We start from the raw sequence: 11185 nt of genomic DNA on the forward strand, positions 1-11185 counted from the left end.
TTTGGCTGTGCTAGACCTTCGTTGCTGTGTGCAGGCTTTTTCTAGTTGCAGTGAGTGGGGACTAGTCTTTATTGTGGTGGTTTCTCTTATTGCAGAGCACAGGCTCTAGAGTTCATGGGCTTCAGTAGTTGCAGCTTCCGGACTCTAGAGCGCAGGCTCAGTAGTTATGGCACACGGCTTAGTTGCTCTGCAGCATGTGAGATCTCCCCAAACCAGAGCTTGACTCTTAACCACTGGACCACCAGGGAAGCCCAAGCCACATCAGTTTTTGTTGGTTGGTTGGTTTGATTTTGGCTCTAGGTAATATAAATGGAACCAGAGATCAAATTGCCAACATCTGCTGGATCATCGAAAAAGCAAGAGAGTTCCAGAAAAACATCTACTTCTGCTTTATTGACTATGCCAAAGCCTTTGACTGTGTGGATCACAATAAACTGTGGAAAATTCTGAAAGAGATGGGAATAACAGACCACCTGACCTGCCCCTTGAGAAACCTGTATGCAGGTCAGGAAGCAACAGTTAGAACTGGACATGGAACAACAGACTGGTTCCAAATAGGAAAAGGAGTATGTCAAGGGTGTATACTGTCACCCTGCTTATTTAACTTATATGCAGAGTACATCATGAGAAATGCTGGGCTGGATGAAGCACAAGCTGGAGTCAAGATTGCCGGGAGAAATATCAATAACCTCAGATAAGCAGATGACACCACCCTTATGGCAGAAAGTGAAGAAGATCTAAAGAGCCTCTTGATGAAAGTAAAAGGAGAGTGAAAAAGTTGGCTTAAAGCTCAACATTCAGAAAACTAAGATCATGGTATCTGGTCCCATCACTTCATGGGAGATAGATAGGGAAACAGTGTCAGACTTTATTTTTCTGGGCTCCAAAATCACTGCAGATGGTGATTGCAGCCATGAAATTAAAAGATGCTTACTCCTTGGAAGGAAAGTTATGACCAACCTAGATAGCATATTAAAAAGCAGAGATATTACTTTGCTAACAATGGTCCGTCTAGTCAAGGCTATGGTTTTTCCAGTAGTCATGTATGGATGTGAGATTTGGACTGTGAAGAAAGCTGAGTGCTGAAGAATTGATGCTTTTGAACTGTGGTGTTGGAGAAGACTCTTGAGAGTCCCTTGGACTGCAAGGAGTTCCAACCAGTCCATCCTAAAGGAGTCAGTCCTGGGTGTTCATTGGAAGGACTGATGCTATACTTTGGCCACCTTATGTGAAGAGTTGACTCATTGGAAAAGACCCTGATGCTGGGAGGGATTGGGAGCAGGAGGAGAAGGGGACGACAGAAGATGAGATGGCTGGATGGCATCACCGACTCGATGGACATGAGTTTGAGTGAACTCCGGGAATTGGTGATGGACAGGGAGGCCTGGCGTGCTGCGATTCATGGGGTCGCAAAGAGTGGGACACGACTGAGCGACTGAACTGAGCTGAATATAAATTTTTTTGCCCATATGATCCCTTCTGCAAAATTCAGCCTACGGCTTCAGAGAGAGGCCAAGTGCTATTGTTTTATTCATGTTACTGTTAGGAGTGAAGGTGTGCTTCCAAACTGATATGTGGGCTGATGGAATGTGTTTATATATAAGCTGGTATGTAATTAGAAGCATACACGATAATGTAAAGTCTACTTAGGTCTAGTGAATTCTAGGTCAGGAAAAGATGAAGCAGAATTGTCTGGAGAGGTCTGATGTTCTTACCGAGTAGACTTTCTATCCAGAAGAATTAGTGCAAAAATAAAGTGTTGACAAGTGCCTTCCTATCAGTGTCCAGAAAATGCCCCCATTATCACCTACCCCGTGGACAGTCCTCTGGCTTTCCTGGAATTTGGGAGTGGGGTTGAAGTAAAGATGCTGCAGTCTCCATTCACACAGATGCAGATTCAGCATGAACCTTGAATATAAATGTATAAATTGGGGACAGCAGTAAAAGTGCTGAGTGCAGAGCAAAACACGCATGAGAAAAAAGCTTTTCTCCTACTCAGTTCCAGAATGTGAAGTAACACATATCCATTGCATTTTACATAATCAGGAATTTAATAGTTACTATGTCGAAAAAAGTTTGGTTCCAGTGTTAAACCCAGTCAGCAGGTGTTCTTGAGCATCTTCTGTGGATGGAGGGGTCTTCCAACAGAAGCAAAACGCTGGTAGTTTGACTTTGAAGTTTACTCAGAGATTTTTTTTTTACAAGCTATCTCAAAATTTCCGTTATTAGTGTTTGCTTTTAGTATGGAAGGTAATGTGACCTGTCACCCAATTACCATTAATTTTTTTGTGACGTTTTTACATTTCTAGGTGTGAATTTTTTGAGGGTGTTTTGTGAGGGTGTTATGAGGCAGACAGTTGAGTCATAGGACAGATTATTAATACAAGACTTTCCAAGTGACTAAGTAACTCTTCATCCAAGGTCGTGGATACAGACCCTGACAACCACCCTGATTTAGCTTTCAATGTATCTTTTGGTCAGAATTTTCCACCTCAACCTAAAATATTTTTTCCCTGAAAAAAAAAAAGTGTGATTAAACATATTAAACTGATTTTGAGTTAAAATATCAGGAAGAAACATAACTAAAAATAACAGGATATGATTAATGGTTTTGATTCATAGACTATTTTTATCTTCTTTTGGAATCTGAGTGTCCAGATTTATATTTGCAGAGCAGCACAAGAAAAAAATGAGATTGCAGTCTTTAGTTTTGAAGTACTTCTCTTCTGAATTCTTAGCCTTATTGAAAGCTTATCAGGCCTTATTGAAAGACTTGCAATCTTGATTCATTCTTGAAAACTTCCATACAGCTAAATTTCTCCTGAACTAGATGTTAGCTTTTTAAGGGTTTATTGTTAATTTTAAGGGGTATGATAATATTACTGTGAAGCCATGCAATTCAAATTGGGGCCTGAACCCATGGTTTTTTAACTGAGATCACACACCTGGTTTCAAGACTTAATAAAGCTCAGTTGATGTCTCATCGCAGAAAGAATTCAGTGAGAGACTAAGCGATAGGTAAGAAATGGATTTATTTAGAGAGAAACACACTCTATAGAGTGGGCCATCTCAGAAAGTGAGGGGTCTCGAAATACGGCTTTGTTAGTTTTTATGGACTGGGTAATTTCATAGGTTAATGATGGGAGGATTATTCCAACTGTTTTGGGGAAGGGGCAGAGATTTCCAGGAATTGGGCTGCCATGCATTTTTTATTTTTACCACCCATTTTTTGATCTCTGATTGTTATACTTGAAATGTCTTGGCAATGGTGGGTGTGTCACTTAACTTATGCTAATGCAACCTAGATAGCATATTAAAAAGCAGAGATTATTACTTTGCCAACAAAGGTCTGTCTAGTCAAGGCTATGGTGTTTTTCCAGTGGTCATGTATGGATGTGAGAGTTGGACTGTGAAGAAAGCTGAGCGCCGAAGAATTGATGCTTTTGAACTGTGGTGTTGGAGAAGACTCTTGAGAGTCCCTTGGACTGCAAGGAGATCCAACCAGTCCATCCTAAAAGAGATCAGTCCTGGGTGTTCACTGGAAGGGCTGAAGCTGAAACTCCAGTCCTTTGGCCACCTCATGTGAAGAGTTGACTCATTGGAAAAGACTGATGCTGGGAGGGATTGAGGACCGGAGGAGAAGGGGCCGACAGAGGATGAGATGGCTGTATGGCATCACTGACTTGATGGACATGAGTTTGAGTAAGCTCCAGGAGTTGGTAATGGACAGGGAGGCCTGGCGTGCTGTGATTCATGGGGTATCAAAGAGTTGGACAGGACTGAGCGACTGAACTGAACTGAATATTATAATGAGTTTATAATGAGGCTCAAGGTCCATTGCAAGTCAGATTTTCTGCCATTTTGGACCTAGTTGGTTCTAACTAGTTTTTTTTCATGTCCAGGGATAATGAATCTGCCTGCAATGCAGGAACCGCAGGAGATTCCTTGATCCCTGGGTTGGGAAGATCCCCTGGAGGAGGGCATGGCAACCCCCTTAAAGTATTCTTGCCTGGAGAATCCCATGGACAGAGGAGTCTGGTAGGCTGCAGCCCATAGGGTTGCAACGAGTCCGATATGACTGAAGTGACTTAGCACACATGCATGCATTTTTATGTCATTATTTTAAAGATTGTTCCCTGCCCCCTTCTCTCCTGTTTTTCTTTTTTAAAAAATAATTTTATTTATTTATTTATTTTTGGCTGCACAGGATTTTCATTGCTTCAAAGGCTTTTCTCTAGTTGCAGAGAGCGGGGGCTACTCTTTAGTTGCTATATGAGGGCTTCTCATTGCAGTGGCTTCTCTTTTTGCAGAGTATGGGCTCTAGGGCACATGGGCTTCAGTAGTTGCAGTTCCTGAGCTCTGAGCCCAGACTCGATAGTTGTGGCACAGGGGCTTAGTTCCTCTGTGGCATATGGGATCTTCCCAGACCAGGGATCGAACCCACGTCTTCTGCATTGGCAGGTGGATTCTTTAACAATGAACCACCAAGAAAGCCCCCTTCTGTTTCAGTTGTGGTTATGTTGTTCAAAAATTCTCATCTGTTAGAGATACATATAGAAATATTTATAAATAGAATGATACAATGTCTCAGTTTTGCTTTAAAAATATTCAATATTCTAGCCAAACAAAGCAAAAGAAAAAAAAAAACAATTCATATTGTAATAAGAATGGCAGAACATCAATAATTATTTAAGGTGGTGATGGATACATAGGCATACATTGTATTCTCTTTTCATTAATTTTTAAAAATTTTATTTTATTTAAATTTACAATATTGTATTGGTTTTGCTATATATCAAAATGAATCCGCCACAGGTATACATGTGTTCCCCATCCTGAACCCTCCTCCCTCCTCCCTCCCCATACCATCCCTCTGGGTCGTCCCAGTGCACCAGCCCCAAGCATCCAGTATCTTGGATCGAACCTGGACTGGCGACTCATTTCATATATGATATTATACATATTTCAATGCTATTCTCCCAAATCATCCCAGCCTCTCCCTCTCCCTCAGAGTCCAAAAGATTGTTCTATACATCAGTGTCTCTTTTGCTGTCTCGTATATAGGGTTATTGTTACCATCTTTCTAAATTCCATATATACGCGTTAGTATACTGTATTGGTGTTTTTCTTTCTGGCTTACTTCACTCTGTATAATAGGCTCCAGTTTCATCCACCTCATTAGAACTGATTCACATGTATTCTTTTTAATGGCTGAGTAATACTCCATTGTGTGTATATACCACAGCTTTCTTATCCATTCATCTGCTGATGGACATCTAGGTTGCTTCCATGTCCTGGCTATTCTCTGACATACATCACAGCAGGATCCTCTATGACCCACCTCCCAGAATATTGGAAATAAAAGCAAAAATAAACAAATGGGACCTAATTAAACTTAAAAGCTTCTGCACAACAAAGGAAACTATAAGCAAGGTGAAAAGACAGCCTGCAGAATGGGAGAAAATAATAGCAAATGAAGCAACAGACAAACAACTAATCTCAAAAATATACAAGCAACTCCTACAGCTCAATTCCAGAAAAATAAATGACCCAATCAAAAAATGGGCCAGAGAATTAAATAGACATTTCTCTAAAGAAGACATACAGATGGCTAACAAACACAGGAAAAGATGCTCAACATCACTCATTATCAGAGAAATGCAAATCAAAACCACTATGAGGTACCATTTCATGCCAGTCAGAATGGCTGCTATCCAAAAGTCTACAAGCAATAAATGCTGGAGAGGGTGTGGAGAAAAGGGAACCCTCTTACACTGTTGGTGGGAATGCAAACTAGTACAGCCACTATGGAGAACAGTGTGGAGAGTCCTTAAAAAACTGGAAATAGAACTGCCTTATGATCCAGCAATCCCACTGCTGGGCATACACACTGAGAAGAAAGAGACACGTGTACCCCAATGTTCATCTTTTCATTAATTTTTAAAAATTTCCACAATAAAAAAATTTTAAAGATTTTTCTCAGTGACACATTCTGTCATATTCTTGCTTTCCCCTATTTTAGAAATCTTTCCTTTGGCAAACATTCTTCCAAAAGAACAGCTAGAATATAAACATCATGAGAATGACCCTTCCCATCCTTTTTTCATGAATATAAATTTTGCACATTTACTGGATAACTTATGCTTTGGTGCAATTGCTGCTGAGGTTAGGGGATTCAAAAGGAGCACGTGATCTGGTTACTGAGAGCAAGTCACATTTCTGATCTTCAGTTTCCTTTTTGGAAAAGGAGCAGACTAAGCTGGATGATCTCAATAATCCCCTTCCAGTTCTAAATGTCTTTGAAACTAGCTTCTTGGGAATAATGACCCTAATGATCTTTTGCTTGAGACAGTGTAAGCAATTAGACTTCATATACATCTGCATTTAATAAAGGTGTTTTGGAAAAAGGTGCCTGTTCCTTCATCTGATGATAGGATACTCTTCATAGCAGTCCTTTCCTTGCCAATCACCCTTTATTTTCTCTTCTGGTGCTCATTTCTTTTCAAGGACAATATGGGTTTTTCAGTATTCAAGGACCTACCCTACAATTTTTATGTTACTTAGATGAATCTTTGGAATTAGCTGGCAGTAAATATTTACTTATAGTCGAAGATAACCTAGGTGTTGCCACATAATTTATGCTCTAGCTTCCAAAATTCATGACATTCTAAAATATCATATTAAAATGTTTTATAATTTAGCCAAGTTTTTTTTTAATAAGGGTTAATACTTTCTCAAACTTAATATGATTATTTTCCTTACCTGCAAAGAGTGAGATCAGGATGCAGTAACATCCTAGTATTAGGACATTGGGAAAACTTAAAACTTCAATTTTACATACTATGAAAAGAACAAATAACCAGGGTATCCTGAAGAAATGAATTCAGAGCAAGTGTGGAAAATGTGTTTAGCAGAAGCATGAGGTTTACAGGGTGATAGCTTCCGGTGAACGATGTTTGATTCGTAATCTCTGAGGAAGATTTAGCTTCAGGACCAGGGACTAGGCTTGATCACTTAAGAGCTTTTGTGTAGCAGAGTTTTACTAAAGTATAAAAAGGGACAGAGAAAGCTTCTGACATAGACATCAGAAGGGGGACGGAGAGTGCCCCCCTCGCTAGTGTTAGCAAGGGAATTATATACTTTTTAAATTAGTTATTACAATAAATCAAAAGAATGTCTCAAGGCTGTAAAGATCTTACTAGACCCACTCCCATAACTTACATTTTAAGATAACAGGATTAGCCAGAAGGTTTTCAGGAAGGATAAACTGTCCTCAAGCAGGTTACATTGTTGTTATATAATAATCCTTAGTACAGAGTTTAAGCTGAGTTGTTTGTTGTGTAATCATCAGTTCCAGGCTTAAAAAAAAAAACAAAAACATTTTATGTGACTAGGAATGTAGAGGGAAAAAAAAAAAAAAAACACAAACCAACAATTTGTCCTTTCCTTCTTTTTGAGAATTCCAGACCCCTGTCTCCTCAAGAACCCCAGACCCCTTTCTCCTCCTCAGGAACCCTGGACTTCTTATCAACCTGCCTAGGAATTAACTCTCTCAAGAGTTAAAAGATTCTATGGAGAATTCAGAAGTTAACTGTATATATATATGTCATCACAGTAAAAAATAAACCAATTCCCACAAACCATCTTTTCTTTGAAAATAAAGGTTTAGAACAGTAAAGTAAATGGCTGAACCTTGGATTCAAATTAAGTCTGTTTGATGGCAAGCATCCATGCTTTTTTGCCATCATCACTCTGCCAGTTAACTTCCAAAAACAAAAACAAAAAAACCTGTTTTGCTCCCAAGAGAAAGAATGGATTGTTAAAAAGATAATTTGGGGGAAATTGGCATATTATATGGGGAAAATTAAGACCTACTTTCACCTAACACCATATAAAAGAATGGACTATGGGTGGATGAAAGATCTAAAAGTGAAAGGTTAAATGACAAAATTAGTAGAAGAACATGTAGGTGAATATATTTGTGATTTCAGGCCAGAAAGGACTTGTTAAATAAAAGCTTCAACTGTAAGAAAAAAAATTAACAAATGTGATTATATCAAAACTCAGTAGTTCTATAAATGATGTTAACAAAGGAAATAATAGGAAGAAGTATTTGTAATGTCTAAACCTACCTGAGGACAGTAGAATGTAGACTATTTTGAAAGTATTCTTACAAAAGACAGCAGCCCCAATGGGAAAAAATGTCTAAGAATTAAAAAAAAAAAAAGGCCAAAGATGTTTACAGAAGAGGAAAGTTGAAAAACCAATCAGTTTATGAGGAGAAGCTGGTTGTTGGTAATCAGAGACAGGCAAATAAAAATGTCAGTTTTTTTGACATGAATGAAATGTCAGTTTATAGCAAATAAACTGGCAAATACTAGAAAGTGTAGGCAAGGGGAGGGAATTTACCCTCATTCATTACTGGTGAAACTGTAGCCTAGTATAGCTACTTTGGAGAGCAGCCTGGCATGATATAGTCAAATTAAGTATATGCATGTTGTACAGCAGAAACTAACACAACATTGTAAAAAAACTATACTCCAATTTAAAAAGTTTTTAAAATAAAATAATATTAATTTCAGGGGAAAATGTATATACATACCCTGTATGTATATACTGCTCTTGAGTAATGAGTAATGAGTAATTCTGCTCTTGAGTATGTTTTTTGGGTTTTTTTGGGGGGTGGAGTGGGCGTGCAGCATGTGGGATCTTCCCCAACCAGGGATAGAACCATTTCCCCCTGTGTTGCAAGCATGGAGTCTTAACCACTGGACCACCAGAGAAGTCCCAGCTCTTAAGTATATATTCCAAAGGAATTCTCATACAGATGTATGACGGACACATAAGGGGACTTTCACTGTAGCTTTTTTTTGGTATGATAGTAAGAAGTTGGATGTTTATCATCTGAAGAGTGGGTAGTAAAATGTAATGACTGCACACCCTTATGTACTGTATAGCAATTACAGTAAACAGATTAGATATACACAGAGCCATATGGATACATTTTAAAACCATAATGTTTAGTTAAAAAATGCTAAATAATGGCAGCAAAAGAAAAAAAAACCACTAAGAATGAACTGTGTGACAAACTATCATTTACATAAATTAAAAGTGTGCACATTCTGTAAGAACACATAAAACAAAAAAAATATCGTTAGAGCTGCCTTGGTGGTCCAGGGGTTAAGAAGTCAGTGCCAGTGCAGGGGAGTTGGGTTCAGTCCCTGGTTGGGAAGATTTGAAGTGCCACCTGGCAGCTGGGCCTGTGCTGCACAACTATTGAAACTCCCACACCTAACGCCCATGCTAAGCAACAAGAGAAGCCTCTAAAATGAGAAGCCTGTGCACCAAAACGAAGAGTAGACCCTGCTCACCACAACTAGAGAAAGCTCTCACAGAGCAAAAAAGACCCAGTGCAGCCAAAAATAAATAAACAAATAAACAAAATCTTAAAAAAAATATATACATTGTTATACATAAATCTTCCATATATATATATATACATACAGTCACCCTGCTTATCCCGACCCAGGGATCGAACTCAGGTCTCTTGCATTGCAGGCAGAGGCTTTAACCTCTGAGCCACCAGGGAAGCCCCTTATATGCAGAATACGTCATGTGAAATGCCAGGCTGGATGAAGCTCAGGCTGAACTCAAGATTGCTGGAGAAATATCAATAACCTCAGATATGCAGATGCCACTACTCTAATGGCAGAAAGAGAAGAGGAGCTAAAGAGCTTCTTAATGAAGGTGAGAGTGAAAAAGCTGGCTTAAAACTCAAAATTGAAAAAACTAAGATTATGGTATCCGGTCCCATCACTTCATGGCAAATAGATGGGAAAACAATGGAAACAGTGACAGACTATTTTCTTGGGCTTCAAAATCACTGTGGACAGTGACTAAACCCATGAAATTAAAAGTCACTTGCTCCTTGGAAGAAAAGCTGTGACAAACCTAGACAGCATATTAAAAAGCAGAGATGTCACTTTGGCGACAAAGGTCTGGATAGTTAAAGCTATGGTTTTTCCATTAGTCATGTATGGATATGAGAGTTGGACCATAAAGAAGGCTGAATGCCAAAAAATTGATGCTTTTGAACTGGTGTTGAAGACTCTTGAGAGTTCCTTAGAGAGCAAAGAGGTTAAACCAGTCAGTTCTAAAGGGAATCAACCCTAATATTCATTGGAAGGAGTGGTGCTGAAGCTGAAACTCCTATAGTTTGGCCACATGATGCGAAGAACTGACTCATTGGAAAAAGACTCTGATGTTGGAAAAGATTGAAGGCAGGAGAAGAAGGGGACGACAGAGGATGAGATGTTTGGATGGCATCACTGACTCGATGGACATGTATTTGAGCAAATTCTGGGAGATGGTGAAGGACAGGGAAGCCTGGCGTGCTGCAGTCATGGGGTCACAAAGAGTCGGACACAACTGAGCAACTGAACAGCAATGTATATCATTAAACCTATCATGATTGCATATGGTAGGAGTTAAGGGCAATGAGAAAGAGTATCAGGATAAAAAGAGAATAAACAAAAGGAGAGTTTTGTCAGGATAAAAAAATGATAATAAGCCATGACTTGTCAAGTATGATTAACTCTCCCTGTGCGTCTGAATACCAGTAAGACTAATATCCCTACGCATGTGAACCCACAGAACAGAGAGACCCACTGTCCTTATCACTCCCAAAGTTAAAACCCTTCATCGAAAATTTCTGTCACCTATAATTCAAAGTCAAATTTCGTAATGATCTGGCCCTAAGGTCTGTTTCTTCTACCTCTCCCTGAAATTCTTGCCATTCCTGAATACACCTTTCCTATTGTTTCTATCTTGACCAGTTCAGTTCAGTCGCTCAGTTGTGTCTCAGACTCCTTGCGACCCCATGGACTGCAGCACTCCAGGCTTCCCTGTCCATCACCGACTCCCGGAGCTTACTCAAACTCATCCTTTGTTGTCCCCTTCTCCTCCTACCTTCAGTCTTTCCCAGCAGCAGGGTCTTTTCTAGTGAGTCAGTTCTTCGCATCAGGTGGCCCAAGTATTGGAATTTCAGCTTCAGCATCAGTCCTTTCAATGAATGTTCAGGATTGATTTTCTTTAGGACTGACTGGTTGGATCTCCTTACGGTCCAAGGGACTCTCAAGAGTCTTCTCTAACACCACAATTCAAAAGCATCAATTCTTCGGTGCTC

This window comes from Bos grunniens, chromosome 16, assembly GCF_055505025.1.
Source record: "Bos grunniens cultivar Pamir isolate PY7600 chromosome 16, Bosgru_T2T1.0, whole genome shotgun sequence".
Lineage (NCBI taxonomy): Eukaryota > Metazoa > Chordata > Mammalia > Artiodactyla > Bovidae > Bos > Bos grunniens.